This window comes from Polypterus senegalus, chromosome 1 (assembly GCF_016835505.1).
Source record: "Polypterus senegalus isolate Bchr_013 chromosome 1, ASM1683550v1, whole genome shotgun sequence".
NCBI lineage: Eukaryota > Metazoa > Chordata > Cladistia > Polypteriformes > Polypteridae > Polypterus > Polypterus senegalus.
In genome coordinates this window covers 130,640,462-130,663,863 of record NC_053154.1, presented here as the reverse complement: position 1 = coordinate 130,663,863, position 23,402 = coordinate 130,640,462, and the positions used below count along the sequence as shown (strand labels likewise).

General features: G+C 40.1%; 2 long non-coding RNA genes and 1 pseudogene across 2 annotated transcripts in view; 2 read left to right on the top strand and 1 right to left on the bottom strand.

Annotated features, from left to right (window-relative positions):
• The window catches only part of LOC120532186, a 33,164-nt gene extending 18,676 nt beyond the window's left edge, over positions 1 to 14,488 (top strand). The window contains exons 3-4 of the long non-coding RNA XR_005634245.1: positions 1,706 to 1,803; positions 13,775 to 14,488. This is a non-coding gene — a long non-coding RNA (uncharacterized LOC120532186). The remainder of the gene's footprint in view (positions 1 to 1,705; positions 1,804 to 13,774) is intronic.
• Positions 7,047 to 7,171, top strand: LOC120520052 (annotated as a pseudogene).
• Positions 14,489 to 18,120: 3,632 nt separating the features above from the next.
• On the bottom strand, positions 18,121 to 19,676 carry LOC120518471. The gene is made up of 2 exons (XR_005631240.1): positions 19,461 to 19,676; positions 18,121 to 18,609 (listed from the first exon to the last, which is right to left on the bottom strand). It is a non-coding gene; the product is annotated as an uncharacterized LOC120518471 (long non-coding RNA).
• Between the last annotated feature and the right edge of the window lie 3,726 nt (positions 19,677 to 23,402).

Sequence of the window (23,402 nt, the reverse complement as noted above, 5' to 3'; positions counted from 1 at the left end):
GCACAGCTGTACCTTACACATCTTCACATAAAAAAAGAACATAGGATAGCCAATGGAATTAATGCATCATCAAAATTCTCATGTCAGAAAGGAAATGGTGCATCACAGCCTTTGTCAGAAAGAACTATTAGAGTGGAAAATTAAGTAAACGGAAAAGAGCTTCAAAATGGGTCACCCAATGGAATGAGGGCAGATAAGATCCACATTGCAGCTACAGGCTCTGACTGTAGGGGGTCAATTAGGGACACATTCCACAAAGACAACGAGACCCCATCTGATTTGTCAATATTTACTCCAGCACAGCTCTTAGATAGACAGGCAGCACTTTTGTCAGGGGCAAGAGGAACAAATGTTTCTGGTCTTTGTAACTAGGAATATCAGGTGACACATGTCTCAGTTGCAGCTGAGGTGACAATGATTAGGTTCAACTGTTTGAGTCATTCAACCCCGGGTGAACTCTGAGTGACTGCTTGAAGGGCTCAGGATGGCAGGGTTGAGGGGGGGCAGTCAATATATATATATGAAATATATGAGAAAAAAAAGAGCTGACATCCTTTGTATTCTTTAAAAATAAGTCATTCTGACTTGTGGGGCACAGTAGATTATTTTCATCTACTTATTGTGTGCTGGAAAATAGCAAAGTCAGCGTGACCGAAGAATAGAAAAAAATTGTGAGCCACCCTTAGCTTAATTACGAGCTACAGGAAAGTCTGGAAGGATGGACAAAGGGAAATAATGGACAAGGTCTTACTTCACTGTTGTGTGCCTGATTAGATGGGAATGAGTATTGTTGCATAGTTTTTTTATTCACAAAGGCATACAAATACAATTTAAGAAAACAGGACTACATAAGGTGGCATTATGGTGCACTGATAAGTGTTTCTCTCTCGCAGCTTTTGGAGACTGTATTCAATGCCCATTTCAGTCACCATGTATCTGATGTTTCTACTTTCTCCTCATATCTTTTCGGACTTTCTTCCATGTATTAGTTTTTCCTCCCAACCTACCAAAGGCTGGCCGGTATTAGGTTATTTACCCTCACTACATTGGCCCCTTTATGAGTGATTGTGGATGCATGCATGAGTGTGTCCTAAAGTGGACTGGCACCCCAGAAAGAAGGCAAAGGTTTGGAGAGAGTCTAGAGATGGAAGACGATAACAGCAGTGTTTCATTGGAGTACTTTGTAGTGGGCAAGTGGGCACGGGAACAAATTTGATTAGGAAAGCCTAGATAGGCTGCTGGATTTATTTTACATTAGTTTAACTTGGAATTTGTATTCTCCCTTTGATCATCCTAGCCCTGTATTTATTATTTGTAGAATAAATGCACCTTTTTTATGACTTTGGCCCTACTGGCATTTTGCTGGGTAGGTGGGGATTACAAGAGTGTCCCATACCTGTTACAACATGCAGATTGCCCATGGTCATGCCCATACCTGGAAGCATGATTCATACAATATCCATGCGATGTTTGAAAACAGAATTAAAAACACAGATTTAAATCAGTGCTTTAACATTGTGCCACATTAACATTTGTGAAAGCCTCTTGTTTAGCTTAGTCTGGTGTTTTAAATTGCATTTAGTGCTTTCCTAGCTTATATATTTTTACTCTTGTTTAGATTTGTGTGCCTGTCTTGTGTTTTGACCTGTTTTGGGTAACTGATAAAATATATATGTGTATTCACTTTAATATCATTTCTCACCAGGCTTCTCTGCTAGCTCCAGAATCACCACATCTCTGACGCTGATTTTAAAAGTCACACTGAGGGCAGGCCTGCTCTTCAAGAAGCCTTACTCGGTTCAGGTAAGTCCTGACACCCATTCAGTACCTGTGGCTTCACCAGTCCTATCTGCCAGGTGCTTCAGGCACATTTTCAGCAACCAGTCACTCCCAGAAAGTGAGTTGCTTGTTAAGAGTGGAGCGAACCACGTTTAATGTTTTTAATGTAATTAATTGATTGTATTAATTAGTAATGTCAAGATTTGGCCTCTTGCTTGCTACCATACATTTTTGAATGAAGTTTGAAATTAAACTGAACTCAACGCAGGCCCATCTCAACTGCCTCTCAGACAAGCTGTGAACTTGACAAATGTCATACGGTGAGCATAAGAGATCTGATGCCTGCCTATGTCTGAGACTATGACAGACTCTGTGGAATGTAAAGTGGAATATATTAAACATTTCTGTATTCACCTGGTAGCACTGAGATCCCTGCAGCCTAAAGAGTTCTGTTACCCAATTGGAATAGCTGCTTGTCTGAAAATGAAAAGGGTGAATGGGCAAATATCTGGAGAAAGGATAAAAATTACAAGCCCGTCTGGAGATGGAAGATGTGAAGATCTGGGAGGATGATAAAAGTAAGGTAGAAAGGATTCAGGCCTGGCCTGACGTCATATAATGAGAAATGTTCTGTTGCTTTCATGTAAGTTATTTGAACTGTTATATCTCATAGTGAGTTATGGCAAGTTCAGGTACTGCAGAAAACCAGCAAGCACCCCTTATTTCAGATGCTATTTTAATGCTGGAAGAGTTTCCTCAGACTGAGCAGAAAAAGCAGGAGGGGAACTGAAGATTTTTTGTGAATGCACAATGGTCAAAAAGGGAGCACAGTACAATTCAAACTAAAAAGTATAATCAAGACGTTGAAATGAGGACTGAATTCATCTATATGTCACAGAAACGATTCACTCTGTACCAAGTTCTTATTGATGAATCATTCTGAATGCTGGTGACTTCAAATAAGCCAGGAATGTTCAATTCATGGACACTACAAGCTGGATCTGCTGTTTCCTTATCTATCTATCTATCTATCTATCTATCTATCTATCTATCTATCTATCTATCTATCTATCTATCTATCTATCTATCTATCTATCTATCTATCTATCTACACCAACTGTACTTCTGGGGGTAGTGCAAGCAGCAGCCTATTACAGAAGTTCTGTATTTCTCAGTGTTTATTTATGTATATATTTATTTAAAGAGCTTCTGTAAAAAAGCCAAATTTCCCACTGATGACAAATAAAGTTCTATCTATCTATCTATCTATCTATCTATCTATCTATCTATCTATCTATCTATCTATCTATCTATCTATCTATCTATCTATCTATCTATCTATCTATCTACACAAACAAAACTGTTGTCTTAAGAACCCAAGTACTTGGATAACACAACTGCCCACATCGTTTATACCTACATGATGACATCAGGAGATGTGACTCCCTGTTACCCCTGTTGCTAACAACAATATTCCTGTTGCCTACTGTGGAAAGAAAACTTGAAGCCATTTTAAAAAAGAAGAGGCCATAAGAACTTTGGGCTGCTAGGTAACAGCACAAAGAAAGAGGGGGCATGTTGCCTGTTTAAGAGAGCAGGAGAGCTGTCTTAGAGGCGTATAGCTCTTTTATGGTTGTTCAGGGCTGATGAATGCAGGGATACCAGGAGCCACTAGAGGTAGTGGAGCTCTGGCCTGGTGCTCATGTTACCAAGGTGGATCATACCTGACTCAATGGTGAGGTTTAGAGATGCTTTTTGAATTCTGAAAGACTGAATTAAGAATATGAGCAGGGTTAGAAAAAAGGAACACTATATTATAATTTAAGTGCATTAAATGTCACAGATTTCATTTCTGTACTCTTTTTTTGCAGTTCATTGCTGCCTGTACATACATTGCAGAGTGTGCCACACTCACAGAGATCAAGGCAAAGGATGTCTCATCTCAATAGATTCTTTTTTTTTTACTGCACACTAAAATGTACAGTATGTTTTTGCACTAAAAGCAGTGGTAATAAAAAGTTTTGTGTACAGTGTTCATTGTATTCCTCTCAGTGAAGTTCTGGATTGACTGTTCTCAATGAAACTTCCTCCCGGTGTGCTGTATTGTGATTTGTGGTCAATTGAGCTAGATTTGCTCCATTTTCTTCATCTTGAAGTGGTGCATGGACACTTAAGGTGTTTATGCTTTTAGATAAAGCTGATGTATTCTTTCCCCTGCGGTGGGCTGGCGCCCTGCCCAGGGTTTGTTTCCTGCCTTGCACCCGGTGTTGGCTGGGATTGGCTCCAGCAGACCCCCGTGACCCTGTAGTTAGGATATAGCAGGTTGGATAATGGATGGATGGATATTTTTTCCCTTTGACTACCATACTAAGGTTGCCTTAGCTACTCTTTCTGGTGAAGCCAGGTTGAGCAGTCTTTGTCGATGTAGCAACTGTAAAATGTGCCCCTTGTTTGCTCAAGTGTTCCCTTCATTTTATCGGTTGCCTGTTAGATGAGCGATTGACTGAAGTGAGGCTGTTATACTCACAGTCCGCATGACAAAAATGCATAATTAAAACTGTTGTCCAAATCAGGCCAGAGGATGGGTAGGCACCTTACAGACTTGAGATGTGCTCAGCAGTCCTCATTGTCTGCACTCATTGCAGTCTCCTTTTTTATGTTAATGAGAGATCCTGCACTCCAACAGGTTTGTGAGAAAACCCATTTGCTGCCAAATGTGACAAACAAAAAGGAGAGCCGAGAGCTAACTGATCTGAAATGATAAGAATGTGTGTTGCAGAGAAATAGGCAAGATGAGAGAGCAGAGCTGTATTCTTCACCTCTAAGAGATTTTATCACCTTCTTGGGGAAGAGGAGCTGCAGTCTGCAGAAAAGTCAGCAGGCAGCACATTTTGGGCTCGTACCTTTCACTTTGCAAAGTGGTTTGCTTCAGTCATTGATGTGAATAAGATTTGAAGGGTTAAGAATTCAAATAAGCAGGATATAAACATTTTAGAGATGAAAGTGCACAAAGTGAATACTTATCTTTAAAATCAGCACAATTTATCATCCACATGTCAACAGAACCCACTTCGTCTGCACAGACGTGGAACAAATGGAATGGAATGAATAATAACCATGGGGGGTTGGGTGGGCCTAATTGCTTCAGACACAATATAACTTCTGTGTTTTAAAAACTGGAAACTAGGTTTCATCAAATCTCTCTGTCAATACTAGTCTAAAGGAGATGCCAAGTCACCCTTTCAGACAGCATTAAAAAAAGAAGAGAATTGCTTAACGTGGACCTGAATAAGAGGATGATGTCAGATGGTAACCTTTACAATTAGCATTCCATTGGTGGTGCACTCTTCCAGACTGCACTCAAGTAGTCTTTGTTTGTAAAGGATGATGGTCTGAATAGCATACAGGAGCTTCACTAGCCTGAACTACTCTTTACTAGCATAACTCTTTTTAATGCAGAAGGCCGCAAAGACATCAACTGTTCAAATTGCAGACATTAGAAAAATGTCTAAGGGAACAAGCCATCTAACTCAACAAAGCTTGCAAAAAGCCTGTCCACTTAATTCCTCCAAAATACCATTTTAAAGTTCCCTTAGGTCCTGCTCTTTACTTCAATACTTGTCAACGTATTCCATGTTCTGTAAGAAGAAAAACTTTCTAATATTTATGTGATATTTACCCTTAACAAGTCCCCATCGGTGCCGAAATGTTCTTGTTGAAGAACAGCCTAGATCCACATTCCTGAGTTCAAAAACTTCAGCCATGTCACCTCTTAATCTCCATTTGCTTAAAATGAAAAGGCTCAGCCCCATCAATCTCAGATCATAGTTCATACCTGTCAGTGTCAGAATTAACCTAGCTGCTCTTCTCTGGATTTCTTCTAGCACTGCTATGTCTTTATTGCAGCACGGAGATCAAAACTGTATGCAATAGTCCAGGTGAGGCCGCACTAGTGAGTTTAATAACAAGTATAATAATATCCCTTTACTCTACAGATTGTGTCATAACATCCCATTAGCCTTCTTGACCTCTTCTGTACATTGTCTGGATGTAGATAGTGATGAGTCCACTACTACTACTGGGTTGATTTCACAAGGGGTACTTTCAAGTTTCAGACCTCCACATATATCTGCAATTTGTGCTCTCTTACTTAAACAAATGATTTAACACATTATGTAACACATTTGAACAAGACCCATGAAACAATGGTGTGCACAGAACTGAGACTCTTCACTTGGAATAATTAACATAAAATTCTCAAACTTCCTTAATCCAGTTGGGTAAAAAGAAGGAACTGATCCTGTATAGATCACCAGCTCACTGCCATGCCCATGCACATACTCACACTCACTCAAGTGCCCCAACCCTGGAAATGACTATAATGCTTGGTATGGTAGGAAAGCCCCTAAAGGTGATCAAAAGGCCACCCATACTTGAGAAACAATGACTCAAGAGGTGAAACGAGAGGTGGGGTGAAGGTTTACAAGTGGGAGGTAGAATATCTAGGGCTGATAAGATAAAATAGGAATCAGGTGACAGTTGTGTGCTTTTCGATACATAGGGTATGGGGTGAAGCCTCCTCCAAACATTCTTGAGTAGAAGCCTCATGCGGCAACCTAACAGTCTGGATGTCTAGTGGCTTCTTGCCAGCCCTCCATGGTCTCTTTCTTTGTCTGTCTCACTCCTTTATATACAGTGTACAGATGCACATTCATTCTCTAACCTGATTAATTCAATTCAGAGTGGGGGAGGCCAGAGCCTTACCCAGTAGCATGGAGAGCAAGGATTGAAGCAATCCTGTGTTACACACCAGTACACCTCAGGATCCACATATCCACACTCACACATGGGGCAAATTTGCTATTGCCAATTACTCTAAAATGTCTTTTTAGATTGTGGGCAGAAAACCAGAGAGACACAGGGATAAACACACAGGATTTGAACCAACAACACCAATATTTTGATAAATGTTTAGTTAGGCCTTGACCAAGTCAGTTTATTTAAAACCTTCTCCACCCAGCCAAGCTCACTATCCTGAAAGTATGCTGTATTGGCCTTAGATAGATGGCTACATTATGTAAGCAACATGGCCTTATTCAGTCACTCATGCTTATATTTCTTATATTTTACTTCCAACTGCATATGCCCATTCTGCCTGACTTGGGCAATGAAAACCGATCATTCAGATCCATTATGCATGTGAGAACCTTTATTGTATCTATGATCTCCGTTTAGTGAACACCATGCCAACTAGTTACACATAAGCAACTACTTTCATGTATTTATTTACATTTGGAATATTGGCAGGTTCAATGATTTGCTCAGGGTCACATAATCAGCATGGCCCCTGCGCAAGGATGACACGCAAATTCGTGAAGCGTTCCATATTTTTAGGGTGGAGTGGTGGCTCTGAGGCCAGGAATCTGCACTGGCAATCGGAAGGTTGCTGGTTTGAATCCCTTAAATGCCAATAGGGACTCTGCTCTGTTGGGCCCTTGAGCAAGGCCCTTAACCTGCAATTGCTGAGCGCTTTGAGTAGTGAGAAAAGCGCTATATAAATGCAAAGAATTATAATAAGTAAGGAGTAGGGATTGAACTAACATGTTTTTGGCCTAATGTCTTAGTACTAGGCCACACTACCTAGTAAAATGATTTGGATAGTGTTCACAATAATAATAGACATTATATGAAGCGAAGATTGATTAATGCTTAACAGGGGATATGCAAGATGTTTATTGATTATGGATTTCCTGACTAATTTAATTCACCTGAGATGAATTTGCAATTATTTTAAAGCTGTACCGCACATATTAAATGTTTGGTATGCTGGTCTCCTTAAAATGTTCTACAAAACTATCCTATATTCCACCATAAGACAGGACACTAGTTAATTGTCCAAGTCCATATTTTTGTAAAACAAAACATATAACAGCTGTTATGAAAGAAACAGAAGCTTTGTTCTTGAAAAACGCAAGAATGGCTATAGAAATGTGATGTCACAGAAATAAATGCATGAAGAGGATTTTTTTTTTCTTTTTGTATCTCACCATGCCAACCCTCTTTCTGGCCACTTCCCCTGCACTATTAACAAAAGACGCTAACACATGACAGTCATTTTCATGCCAATGTCATTTACTTGCTTGGCTCAACCACACACACACACAGTCATTGCATTCTGACACTCAAACCACACTTTTATAAGACTCAATGTACAGCTTGGTATGTATGCTTTTACCCCCAAAAAGAAGGCCATCTCCATCCTACAGCATGTTACAGTGGTGCCAGTTTGCAGGAGGATATCCTTCAATTATACAAGGCAGTCCAAAATGAAGAATTAGGTGGAAAAAATGGTAAACTAGGGGAGAGAGACATGATGTATGGGTCAGAATTCAGTGCAAAGGTTTGGATAACAGTGCAAAAGATTAGAACTGGGTAATGGTATGGGGGTGGTTATCCACAAGGGATAAATTGTATAAGCATGGGCTCACAAGGATGAAAATGTGCCCCCGTCAAGGGTGGGCATGAGGGTGGATGTAGGGTTTATGGAACGACATTTGGAAGTCCTTTCTGGTAGTCTTTGAATTGGTGCATTGGTCCTATGATTTAGTGCTAAGGGGCAAGGGGACAGGGGAGCTTAATAAAAGACTGGCATTTTTAGTGTGGTTTCTCATAGGCCGGGTTAAACTGGGAATTTGGTAAGTGAGAGGAAATTGGATTACACACAATGAATTTAGAAGGGCATCAAGTGTTAAATTGTAGACGCTGAAGGAGATAAGAAGAAGGGTTTGAAGAGATATTTGAAGGTGGGGCCTTGCTGCTGCCAAAGAAAGGTGGAAAGGGACTGACGGATTGATGTGCTCTTGAGGGTTGGGAGGGTGAGGAAAATGTGATGTTGATATATTGGAAACTGTTTTCCTGCTGTGGTGAACTTTGTTGTTTTTAATAGACGTCAGGTATGATCCACCTTGGTAATATGAGCACCAGGCCAGAGCTCCACTACCTCTAGTGGCTCCTGGTATCCCTGCATTCATCAACACTCAACAACCATAAAAGAGCTATACAGTATGCCTCTAAGACAGCTCTCCTGCTCCCTGTTCTCTTAAACAGGCAAGATGGCCCCTCTTTCTTTGTGCTGTTACATAGCAGCCCAAAATTCTTATGGCCTCTTCTTTTAAATAATGGCTTCAAGTTTTCTTTCCACAGTAGGCAACAGGAATATTGTTGTTAGCAACAGGGGTAACAGGGAGTCACATCTCCTGATGTCATCATGTAGGTATAAACGATGTGGGCAGTTGTGTTATCCAAGTACTTGGGTTCTTAAGACAACAGTTTTGTTTGTGTAGATAGATAGATAGATAGATAGATAGATAGATAGATAGATAGATAGATAGATAGATAGATAGATAGATAGATAGATAGATAGATAGATAGATAGAACTTTATTTGTCACCAGTGGGAAATTTGGTCTTTTTACAGAAGCTCTTTAAATAAATATAGACATAAATAAACACTGAGAAATACAGAACTTCTGTAATAGGCTGCTGCTTGCACTGCCCCCAGAAGTACAGTTGGTGTATGTGCAGGTTTGAATTTTAAAATAAAAATAATGTCATGATGTAAAAATGACATCACCCGCCCTTCCATTGCAGGCTGCCAGTTGTTCCTTAGTGCCTGCAGCAATTTCTCACTAGTAGGAGATTACCACAATTCATTGCATAAAGAACTGCATCCTGGCTTCAGTCCTAAATACACTTCCCTTTAATTTCCACTACTGTTCGTGATTCACCGTTTAGTTGAAGGATTTTTATTGCGTCTGTTTTATCAATACCTTTGAGAATTTGGAAGAGTTGGGTTAGGTCCCAACACAGACTTCTCTGCTCAAGACTAAACAGGTTTAGTTCTCTGAGTCTGTCAGAGTATGACATGGCCTTAATGCCTGTGATGCTCTCTCTCCTCTGCAGAGCTTTAAGTGCTGCTATGTCTTTCCTGTAGTGTGGTGTCCAGGACTGCACACAGTACTCCAGATGTGGTCTCACTAGTGCATTATATAATCTGAGCATAACGTTCCTCGATTTATATTCAGCAGGTTTTATATTTATATTCAGTGGTGGGCAATATTCATGTAAGTGGTGTCCAGTAGTCTCTGTGCTATTTGAGAACATGTACTCCGGGGGTTAACAACTGCTCTGTACATAGGGAGAGTGACAGAACTTGGCATTTGTAAAGTATACAGTATATCAGAAAGGTTCAGTAATGACTGATTAATTTCATTTCAGTAACTTGTATGTTCCACTGCAAAATTTACTTTTGGATAATTAACCTAACAACACAAGATTCAAAAAATAAAACTTTCTATTCCAACAGAGACTGATCGATTCAGGAGTGGCATGATGGTACACTGGTTTACCTTTTCTGTCATACAATTTCAAGAACCGTGGACTGATTCCTAGCCCAGTCACTGTTTGTGTGGAATTTGCACATTTCCCCTTTGTCCACAAAAGTGTTTTTTTTTCATCGGGAAGAAGTTCTTGACTTGCAACATTACACTGGCCCAGAAGATAATGTATGCATTCATGCATGTGTGTTCATGCATGTTCCCTGGAATGTTTTCTTGCCAGAATTAGGTTTTGGTTCTATGAGACCATTCATTGGAAAAGCTATTCTGGAAAATAACAGAATAAAGCATAGAATTCAGTGAGATCAGAAAATGAATGAGTGGATGAATGAATGATATTTTTAATGGCATGAAACTCTCACATAAAGCCATAATCAAAAAGTAAAGCTTGTTCTTTTATCCCATTTCCCAGAGATGTTCAGTATCTATATATATAAAATTATTTTTGTGTTTGAAACGGAAATTCCGTATGACCACGCGAAACGGAAATTATGTATGACCACGGAACATAATACAGGAACTAATCACTTCGTTTGTGGATGCCATTTGTATATCTTCTTTACGAATTGTTATTATTTGTGTAAGAGTTACTTTACTGATATTGAAAAGAAGTAAACACAAACACGCTGATCTATCCCATAGAAGTGCACCGCGCGTTGCCCTCTCCCAGCCAACCTCTCTGGACACAAGTGCTGACCCGTTCGCTGCCAGGCGCGTTCTGACAGAGAAGTTTTCTTTATTCATCCACGTTACTGTTGCGAAAATTGCCCATTATAACTTTTTTTAATTGGCAGTACTTGATAGTAGAAGAGATGAGGAAAACAGCTTTGCGTCTTTCTACTTTTTAACTGCACTGAGCTGTAAACAATGTGAAGACGACACCGCCTTCAGCGGCGAGGGTTCATGAGAACAAAGTGGACGCTCTGAGGTGCGGAATGTCAGGCTGCTCTGCCGGGTCGAAAGCTTCGCAGTTTTGGGCGGTGTCCTCTCTTCTTGCACTGTTTATGACTCTTCGAGTGCCCCTTCGGCTCCTGGGAGAGAGGAAATCTTTGCGAATGAGTGTAATCGGCACCATCGAAGCAAAACTCTCTTTGTAAATTGTGCTTCATGACTACTTACTGTCCCTTAAGGTGAGTTCAGGTCACTAAAACCCTGCAACATTCAAGGTTGCTTTTGTGATAAATTATTTTTAGAAGATGGAGGGTTTACATCTAAGAAAATGTACTGACCTCTTCATGTTAAGTTTTAGACTTGGGAATTGTTTGGACCTTCTGCCCATTAAGCACAGAAGGGCAGCGTCCACATATCTCAGAAAAATTTTTCTCTTAAATCATAGGCACATAGTGCAAAGTTGTCAGGCAGAAATTTGCCAGATCGCATAGAAAATGTAATTTCTATACCACAGCAGTCGTGTAGCACCTTTCACAAGGGATCTTCTACCGAGAGATGATCCAAATACATTTAAGCTGCTATTTGTACTACTTACCTGTTGTGTTATAGCGCCTTTAAAATGTACTTTAACCGAAAGCACTCCAGTAATGTATCAATGTATCTTTACTTTTTACATGTTAATGTTTTAATGTTTAATAGTTTATATACTACATTTTATTTTTTCCCTTGCACTCAGTGAGCGAAGCCACTGGGTAATCAGCTAGTATATATATATTTTTAGCAGGTCTACATTGGCTCAGTGGGTGATGTATGTGTGTGTGTGTGTGACAGTGGCTTCTCCTGGACAGGTGCTCCATCCAATTATGGTTTTTGCTTTACTGTAATTATTGCCGGGATAGACAGCAGCTTACCATAACCCTAAGATAATATACAGTACAGTAATCCCTCGCTATATCGCACTTCGACTTTCGCGGCTTCACTCTATCGCGGATTTTAAATGTAAGCACATCTAAATATATATCACAGATTTTTCACTGTTTCACAGCTTTCTGCTGACAATGGGTCTTTTAATTTATGGTAAATGCTTCCTCAGTTTGTTTGCCCAGTTGATTTCATACAAGGGACGCTATTGGCGGATGGCTTAGAAGCTACCCAATCAGAACATGTGTTACATATTAACTAAAACTCCTCAATGATATAAAATAAGCTTCCTGCGCGGTGCTTGATTGTTTGCTTCTCTCTCTCTCACTCACTCACTCTGACATTCTCTACGCCTGAGCAGAGGGGCTGTTTGCCTAGAGGATACAGACGCTCCTCTGCAAAATGCCGCTTTATCGCGGTGCTTCTGCATACTTAAAAGCACGTATTGATTTTTTGATTGTTTGCTTTTCTTAGCGAGCGCTCTCTCTGACATTCTGTGCTCCTGACGGCGCTCCTTTGAAGAGAATATATGTTTGCATTCTTTTAATTGTGAGAAAGAACTGCCATCTCTGTCTTGTCATTGAGCACAGGTTAAATTTTTGACTAAAGGGTGTTATTTCATGTCTAGAGGGCTCTAATAATGTTAACAGTGTGGGAGAGTTTATAAGGGCTTAAAATATATAAAAATAACCATACAAACATATGGTTTCTACTTCGCAGATTTTCACCTATTGCGGGGGGGTCTGGAACTCGCGATCGAGGAGGGATTACTGTATACATAACCCTATATAATCACATTACAAAATGGATGCATGCATGATGATTATAAAGCTTGTTCAGAAAATCGGTGTTAGAATCACCCCTGGTGGGGATAGAGTCAGTCCATCACTGGGCACATTCACATACACCACCATATTCATTCATACATGGTCTAAATAGTGTTGATAATTAATGTAACCAAACATCTTTGACGTGAGAAAAAAAACTGGAGACCACAAAGGTAGACCCACATAGTTACAAGGAAAACAACAAACTCCACACAAGGATGAGGCCAAGATTTGAATACTCTAGTGAACCTGAGCCCAATACAGCAGCCTCAAGAATGGGTGAATTACTATTAATTACACAAAGCATTGTAACAAATTATACAGCACTTTATCTGAATTTGTAGAGGCATTTTTATAGTTAAGAGGCTTATCCTGGGAAATACACATGAAAAATAAAAAAAAAAAATCAACATGCTTGATTTAATCAAGAAAATGAACAAATTGAAACCTTTAGAGAAATGTCAAACAAAGAAAACAGAATTCTCACAACTACACAGGATATTGGGATTTTTAAAGAAAAACTCCCTAGACTTGAAGAAAGTCCCTCACAAACCAGAAGCCATTGAGGTAGTAATATTTCTTAAATGATAAGATGTGAATCTAAATAAGCTTGTGGTACAGAGGTGTTCTGGTTATATAGTATGATTTCCATATGAAGCATATCCAGCTTAATCAGGGATATTAAAGACTTAGTTCATTAGTGGAACTTGAACTTGCATCATTATGGTGTTAAAACTACTTTCTTCCAACTCTCCATCCATGTTGTAACCTGTGAGGTGCTCAGAACTAGCTTCCAGCAATGATCACAAGAAACAACCCAGGAAACGGTGCCAGTAGCCAGTTTATTATTTATTCTGTCACACATGTGCATCTGTGGATCACCCTCTGGGCTTGTCTAAAACAGGTAATAACAGCCTGGGCCAAGAGGGGCTAACCTTCTCCTCTTTTTTCCCCTCCCCAGTGGCGAGGAAACCCCTGGTAAGTGCACTTGGTCCCCACCGCCCTTCCAGTTTTCCAGCTTTAAAACCCACTGCTGCCAGAGAGATACAGTGGTTTGACTCGACTAAGCCAAAGGATGGAGTTCCCGAATTCCTCAAAGAATATTGCCAGAACGGATTAACTTATTTTGTCTGCAACTGCTTGTAACAGAGGCGCACATTGCTGCCCTATTTGTTTCATTTTGGGACTTTATTAAATAGGGATGATTGGCTTGACAGCCCAATACTTCTTCTGGGACCTGCAGTACCTTATTTCAATCACAATCCTTATTCTACTCAGTAACATGTTGCTTAAAATAATCAGTTGTACGGATAAAGAGTACTGTTTCAAGATACTGCATTGGCTATTTTAATGTCAAACACAAATGTATTGTAAGGGGTACAAGGCCAGTGTGTTGTGGGTGGATATGACAATTTTTGCTTGAAGGTGGTTGTGAGCAGTTAGCTACTTACTGTCATAAGACATGCAGAAGAGGGCAAGGTAGTGCACATTAAGTTTTTCATACTCATAAAGTAGAATAAGATAGTAAAATACATAAGTAACCCAGATTAAGTCATCAATAATACTGTTCACTCCAAAAATGCATGTAAATTCCATTCAACCAGCTGCTGTTTCTTAAAATTTCCAGTTAGAGAGACAACAGTGTGTTCAGTTTCAACCACTATCTTACTCATGTATCCATTCTTTTTCAAATTCCCTGTCTACAACAGATTAAACTAACAAAATGAATAAAGGTAAAGACCCCTGTCTAAGAAGTGAACAAGAAAGGGGAAGTAGTAAAACTAACTACAGAGGTTAAAACATCTTATAACAATACCATCACTTGATCAAAACTACAAAATGAGAGATGAGAACACAGAAAAAGTCCCAAGATTTCTTAAGAAGTGATCATTCTTTGGTTTTGTTACAATAAAATAGGATTTACTAACTTAGGTACATTGAGCAAAGAACAAGGAATTTTGATGAACTGCTGTTAGTCAACTACTTGTCAATCTTCTTTTTACATAATGCCTTTCACAATTAACTCCCAGTTTAGAATCACAAATTGATGAAAAATTAATGTCTCTGGGATGTAAAAATAAAATTATGTTTACCAGAAAAATAATCCAAACAGTCACAAGGTGAACATATCAACCCCACACGGACAGAACACATCTAGCACCTTGAGTTTGAATCCCCTATGTCTATTTTAATTTCTACTGTACAGTTAATTAGAAAACATTTTTGGCCAGAAGGTGATGAGGACATCTTGTGCTCAAAAGTTTTAAACCAACTGCTCTAGTTTCATTCAAATTGGTCCTGTCCACAACTTGCATATTAATGTTATACTTACATCTTGCATCTGTGTATTTATTGAACTTTATTATTATCATAATCTTTGTTACATTTTTCCTGGTGATGGTTGTGGTGGCAACATTCTTGTGTTAGTTTACCAGGCTCCCCTAGCCCCAGTACCTTCTTCCAGGCTTTCCTGGGGAATACATTGACATTCTCAGGGTAGTCGAGAGACATAACTTCTCTAGCATGTTCTGGGTCTGTGCCTTAGTTTTCTCCCTGGTCAACCCTACCTTCCACCCCTCTCATTGCAGGTAGCCACAAGGCATTTGAGTACTTTCTAAAACTGCCCCAGCTGATTCTTCTTGATCTGGAGAAGTCCAATTTATTTTTTAATTATGTGTTTAATATTTTTATAATTTAATAATATTATATTTTAATTATTACTTTGTCTTTTTTTCTCTTTCTTCATCATGTAAAGCATTTTAAGCTACATTATTTGTATGGAAATGTGCTATATAAATAAATGTTATTGTTTTAAGGTCCTAAAGTGTTGCTAAGTTCCTCACTATGTCATGGAGCCCAGTAACTCTATGCATGAACCTTATATCAGTCTCTTGTACTTGTAATCTCAGTCTTTCAGTCAGTACCCAGAGTGTTTGACCGAAAGTGAGGACAGGGATGTAAACTGACTGGTGAATCAATGGCTTTATCCATGGAGTTAGCTCCCACTTCACCACTATAATCTTGTATAACTTGACAGAACTGTGGGGTTCCTCACCAACCTGTTGGTCAATATCACTATCACCTTCAGTTTCACTTGAGAATAAAACTCTGAGGTATTTTAACAAGAAACCCTTTTCCAGGAGAGGAGCATGACCCTTGATTTGGAAGTTCTTTTTCTCATTTGAATTGCACTTCAGTCAACTGAGTACAGTTTGAGTATGCACTAGAGATCACAGTCTGAAAGGACAACACTATCTATATACACAGAAGAGATGCAATCCTTAGGTCCCCAAAGTGGATACTCTCTGTGGTATTTGGTCCAAGAAAATCATGAACAGGACAGGAGACAAGGCACACCCTTGGAGCAGTCCAAGTACAACTATTGTATGTAAACGCAAAGCATGCAAGCACAATTCTGGATTTGCAAATAGAGAGAACAAATAATGCAGCAGAGACCCTGATACCACATACATATCTTCTGTGGAGTACACTGTTATAGTTTTTTCAAAGTCCATAAAGCACATGTAGGCAGGTTTGGGAATCTCCAATCATCCCTTACGTATCTGTACTAGATCAAATATAGACAGTACATGACTATGACCTGTTACATATCTCTCTAAGAACCAAGAGCTGGTTCATGGATAATAGCAAAGACAGAATCCACACTACTAATCCTAAATATGCTATTTGGCAAAGTCTGTTTCAGGACCCCAGCATAAACTTCTTTAGTGAGGCAATGAAGTGTGACCACTCAGTAATTAGAACATACTCCTTTGTCCCCTTGTTAAAAATGGGGACCACCACCCCAATCTGCTAGTCCTGCAGCACTGCCCGGGCCTTCCATGAAACACTGAGGAAAACATCCCTACAATTTCCAGTCATATCTAAAGATCCATTGTAACCTTGCCATTGTGGAGTAATTTAATCTTCTCAACAAGCTCAGTTACAGAGGTGGACCCATCCTATACCAATGCTTCTGACACTGTCTCCCCCAGAAATGGTTTTTCTACTGAGTTTCGGAGTTACTCAGAAGACTCTTTCCACCACTTGACAATAAGGTCAATGTTTTCTGACAGAAGCTGAGAATAGGCAGGGTGACCTGAGTTGTCAAAAGGTTTGCAAGAATTTCTTTGTGGCAATCTAAATGTTACTGTTCTTGGCCCCTCAAATTCCCTGCATACATGAGGCTTTGTTTTAGCCACTGCCGCAGCTGCCACCCTTTCAATCTGCTGGTACCTCTCAATGAAATCTGGAAACTCCATAAATATCACTGCATGATAAACACCTCTTTATTCAATCTGGCAGCATCCCTTACTGCTAGTATCCACCAGTGGATCCCAGATTGTTACCATGACAGGTACCAGCAGACTTTTGGCCAGAGGTCCCTACACCACTAAAATTCTGAATAGGGTCCACTCAGCTTTTATATCCATACCTCATCCTGAGCACACACATCTCCTAGTCATTCCCAGCACACCCTCAGTACCTCCTTGGGTCTTACAGGTCTGTACATTAGATGCTCCATCATATGACCCAGGTCACCAGCAAGTAGTGATCAGTGAATGCTTCAGCAGAACTGTTTACTTGAATACCCAGGATATACAACTTAACACTACTACAAATTCCATTTGTGACATTTGGCCAAAGGTATCCTGATGCCAGGTTTGCTTGTAAACATAATGTTTGTTTTGAACAACCCATTATTACAACAGAAATTCAGTAACAATTCACCGCTCAGATTCATGTTGGGCAAGCCATTATTCCCAATCACACCCCTCCAGGTACAGTATCTCCATCATTCCCACATTAGTGCTGAAGTCTTACAGTCGGTAAAGCCACTTTGTGGGGGCCCTGCACAGGCCAAACCTGTACTCATCAATCCACCAGTCCTATTGCACATGCATAAAAGTATAAATTTACAATGAATATGTTGAAAAAATGTAATAAACCAAACACAAAACTCTTTATTTTTACTCACAATAAAAATCTAATATTATTGGGAGTGCAGATATCTAACACTGGAACAATGTCTATCCTGCAGTAATTATATCAAAGTCATCAATTGTATGCAAAACGATATTGCAGAATGTGGGATGGTAATTCAGCTTGGCACCTTTCCTTATTCCTGGTATCCACAAATGGGTCCCAGGGATGCCACCATGACAGGTATCAGCAGACTTTTGGCCACAGCTCCATACACAACTGAAGTCTACACGAAAAAAAAAAAAAACATTTGTATAATGGTATAAATTCTTGAAATGAGTTTCATGTGATACTAGAACTAGATGCAATGAAAACAAATACAAATTTTGGGCCAGAAGTAATTTAATGTGCTTTGCATAGTGAGTAAGGAGCCATTTCAACCACTGCTAAAGTGTAGCACCCACCTGGATAATACGACGGAAGCCATTTTGTGGCAGTACGCATACCACATGTTAACTGTGTGGTGGTGAAGGAGTGAGAGATAGTTAGCCAGCCAGAGATGGAGGATGAGTAGGGTGCCAAAATGGACTAGGTCGTGGTGGACAATTTAGCCATACACTCTAATGTTTACGAAGGATGTCCAGGGTTTTTTTATGAGTCAGGTTCTCGATTTTACATCTCTTTCAAAGGACAGCACCCTTTTTACAACACAATCTTCTTGTTACTGCCCTGGAGCATTGGAATCCACATTCAGACCACAGAGTAGGTGCCCCCTGATGGCCACATTAACACTTCTTCCAGCAGCAACCCAACCCAAGTTTTTTTTTGGTTGGCCTTCCATCCAAGTACTGGCTGGGCCCGAACATGTCCAACCTACAAGACGGGATAAACAGTTATTTGGGGTATTGATTTAAAATCTTTACACTATCTCATGGAATAAGGCTCAATTAGTAGTGCTAATGCATCAGAGATTCAGCTTCTGGTATGGATTCCAAGCCTGGTTTCCATCTGTATGGACCTTGCATGTCAGGGTATTTTTTTTGGGGGGTATTTCATTTTACTTCTTACATGCCAAAGACTTGCATGTTAGTTAAACGTTTGACTCTAAATTGTCCCTATGTAAGTTGATTCTGTGACTAGTTCCTTACCCTTATTCAGTTCCTAGCTTGCATCTAATGTTGTTGAGATAGCTAAATGAGTTTGAGAATGTTGTGTTATATGACTATCCCAAAGAAAAGAATGGATTCTAGAGTCAAATATAAGCAGAATGGCACTAATGTGTTTGTTGTTATTACCCCTATATGAACATTGCCTTTTAATGTATTTGACTTTTTTATAGGTAGCACAGTGCCCTCACAGGCCTAGAGACCTATCATCAAATTCTGCCGTGGGCATTGCCTTGTGGAGTTTGCATGTTCTTCGCATGTCTGTGTGAGTGTACTCTAGCTTTCTATATTCCAAACAGGTAGTCGCAATTGGCATCTGTCTCAGGTCTTTTAATGATGTTGATTGTCGTCTCTAATGTGGCCCAGCCTGAGTGACTGTGGATAGGTGAATGCATTTTCCTGTCTAGTTTTGGATGTTGCCTTGTATTTGATGCTGCCAAGGTAGACTCTAGCTCCCCATGACCTTGTATTTGGATAAGCAGATAGATGCATGAATTGTCTTTCCTTATATGTTATATAAACTATAATAAAGTGCAATAAAAGAAGAAATGAACTTACCTCCCAATTACTTGCATCATGATTACATGGTCTTGTGTGTGTTTCTAAACACTTTTTACCGGAAAAGCAAATTCAAATGATATTCAGTGTGCAGGTAGGCAAAAAAAAAATTGTGGTCTGTAATAAGTCAGAAGCAAAATGTTTGGCAGGAAGCTGCAAGTGTGACAAGGCACCAGCAGCTATTGAGTTAGCATAAGCAGCAGCGTGCTCGCTTCGCAAGGCCTCAGCTCTCTTCATGTGTTAACATTCGCTTCCGCTGTGGGTGGCTTTTCATATTTGTTTCCCCCTAGTGGTAAGACAGCATTCTTTGTCAGTTGTTCTCTTCTCTTTGACTTTTAGGAGATAGTTTGCACTTAGATAACAGCATATTGTTATCTTAAATATAGCCATCATCAAATTTTATTTTGGAAATTCACTCTTTATTATTTTTTTATAATGCTTTGCTTTCATTTTATTTTTCCAGTGGGTATAAATATTAGAAAGTGGAGAGGTATTAGATGCCTTTTTGCAGATGCATTCTTACCAGTGTTGTCCAGAACAAGAAGAAAGCAGTGGTTAAAAAGTAAAAAACAAATCTTCTAAATAAATCTTAATCTGGAGGACTAGATAAACATTATTCAAACGGATAAGCTTTATAGAAATGTTAACCCTGAAAGAAAAGTTTGGAGTAAAGCTAAAAAAAAAACACAGTAGAAAACCACAAGGAATGAAATGCAAACCACACACTGCGAAATCTAAATCTGAAAATTTCCTGCCTTAAACTAGAACCCACTGAAAGCTAAGCAGGCAGACATCACCCAATCTGCCTCATTCATCCTTTCATTACTTTTCTGAGCTGACTTTTTCTATGAGTGCGTTAACATGCACACACAAAAATCAGGATAAGGTGTGACAAACACTGTTAAGGCAGAAACCGGGTATTTTAAAAAGCCTCGTTGACATGCATGTGTCTACTTATTGTGTTTTCCTATGACAAAATACTCCTATGTTAAAAAAAAGGTGCTAACCAAAAGACTAAACACAATCAACGTCTACCGTGAATCCGAAAAGTATGGAGCCTGTGTTTTTAACAAGTACCTTTTTTTTACAAGGTATATTTCTTATTGCTGCTTCTCTCTGTTATTAAATTCTAAGCCTATATTTGTAGCTTCATGAAACTGGCCAGAAACACAGCCAAACAAGACAATTTACTTGTGATTTATAAATATGTTTTGTCTTTCATGTGCTGAGAAGTAAATAACATCCATCCCCTTTTTTACATCCACAACCTGAGCCTCCATAGATTTGCAGTATGAACACCAGCCACTGTATCACCCAATCACACTGTTTCAACGTATCTATAGCAGTTTGCTGCATGAAAACTAAACTGGCACTTTATTCATGTTTCTCTTACCAGATTCCAAGATTCACGGATCTTGACTTTGCTGAGGAGGCTGTGATCTTTCGCAGAGTCAATGGAAGCTCTGATAGGGGTGCTCAAGAGACTGAGTGTCTGGGCTTGCGAGTGTCCTTGATAAAAACTAAGATCCAGGCCTTTAATGACATCTTGGGCACAGCCATCAGCAGTGTGTCTGTTTGCGAAGAGAGTGTTGACCTTGTTGAGAGGTTTACTTACCTAACCAGTAACATTCATGTCTCTGGTGACTCCTATGAAGTCAGTAGACGGATGGGGAGACCATGGGGGGGTCATGAGGTCACTGGAAAGGGGTGTGTGGTGCTACTGATATCTATGCAAAAGGATGAAGGTCCAAGTCTTTAGAGTCCTGGTGCTTCCTGTCTTGCTATATGGTTGAGAGACATGGACGCTATCCAGTGACCTGAGATGAAGACTGGTCTCCTTTGGTACTGTGTCTCTCCGGAAAATCCTTGGGTACCGTTGGTTTGACTTTGTGTCGAATGAGTGGTTGCTCATGGAGTCACGAAAGAGGCACATTACCTGCATTGTGAGGGAGCGTCAGTTACGGCACAATGGTAATGTGTCACGTTTCCCTGAGGGTGATCCAGCTTGTAAGATTCTCATTGTTGAGGACCCGAGTGGCTGGACCAGGCCAAGGGGTCGCCCACGTAACACCCGGCTGAGGCAGATAGAGAGTAATTTCCGGAGAGTGGGACTGGACCGCATGTCTGCCTGGGGGGTTGCCAACCGAGATCTTGAGTTCTTTCGTTGTGTAGTGGATGTGGCAACGCACTGTACCAGTCCATGCTCCCCAACTTGACTTGATTTTACTTACCAGATTGCATGCAGCACACTCTTCTGCTTGGCTGTGCAACTGAGCCCTGCAAAGGAGCAGTGTGTCAGTATGTTTGCTTCTTCCCTTACACCCAGTACTGCTGGAGTAATAACAATGCAGGTATTTTTATTTCAGTAGAATAAGTATTGCTTTAGGTTACTCATTACTTTAAAAAGTAATTAGACTACTGTATGTATCGCACATTACTTCTAACACGTAACCTCCAACACTACCCTTGAGATGGCGGTGCTGAGCTTAGCACTTTAAGTTGAGCTCATCAACATAAATTTTGAGATTTCAGACAGGTTATTTCAACCACTTTCACTGCTGAAAGTGTGCGCAAAGCTTACAGAGTGTAATAGAAATGCGCATAATATACATGCGCAGAATACAAAATCCTTCACTAACCGGATTACTCGCTTAGAAACCTACATGTGTTGTAGATTTGCCTTCTAACCAAGGCACATACTAGGCATGGAGATGAATCCATATCCCTGGAAATGTGAGGTAGCGGCACTAAATACTGTGTCACCATGCCTGTCTCTATCGTGTTCGGTCACATTCAACTCATTATTATATAACACTGCCAAGTAGTCAGGCTGAAAGAGCTGTATGCTGTGCGTCTAGCCATGCACTGAGCCCATTTAATCCAGTCTAAGATCAAGGGTTTTGTTGGTGCGCAGGCCTACCAGCATGACACCCTCAAAGGCAGGATCCTGAATACGGCACAGCCTTAGCATTGCCTAAAGTGCTGGAAAAGCAAGTCTTAGGACAGCAGAATGGTGTGCTGCTCTAAAAAAGCATCACAAATCATGAATGGGACTTAGACTTCGATGAACAGGCAGGACAGAAGTCAAGGCAAACAGGTAGAATGAGGTACAGTATATTTTATGTTTGTGTGCCAAAAGGCAAGTTAGAAAGAAGACAGGAGTCAAAACGTGAGACAGCAGACGTAAAAATAAGGCAGATGTAGGAAAAAGGTGAAACAAAGTTAAAAAATAAGCAAAGCTCGCAACCAGCTAAAATGCCTAAACAAAACAAAATCCAGGAACTTGGGAGCACTAAACTCTAGGCTTTCACAAAGAGAAAGGAGCACAATGCCACAGTGACAATGCCACAGTGAAGACCTCTAGTTAGTCCCCTGTATTATTTCCAATTCCGCTCCCACCATGTGACTGAAGCATGATTAACAATACATAGCAACAGACCCTGACAGAGGAACCAGGGGCAACATGCAGTCAAAAGGAGGAGCTAAGAGTGGCAGCATCAGGCACAGATCAGGAAGCAATCTTAGAAAGGCCTCAGTCATCGCAGGACTCCCTCACACACCCACACAGGACCAGTTAACATATTGGCATACAGTATATCGGCCAGTCCACCCAATCTTTACATCTTTGGGATGTGGAAGTTGAACTGGAATACCCGGTGAAATACCCACACAGACAAGATGGACTTTATCAAAGGCATTGATAAAGTAAATCCAGTCGGAATTCTTTCATCTTAAGGATAAATCACATACTCGAGAACATCAGTGCAAATTACGGGCAAGGCCATTTAAGACTAAAGCCAGGAAGCATCTCTTTATGCAAAGTGTTGTGAGACTTCGGAACAAACTACAGAGACATTTGGTTGAAGCAGAAACCTTGACAACCTTTAATAAATATCTGGATGAGATATCGGGACAGCTTAGTTATTAGCTAAACAAATGAGC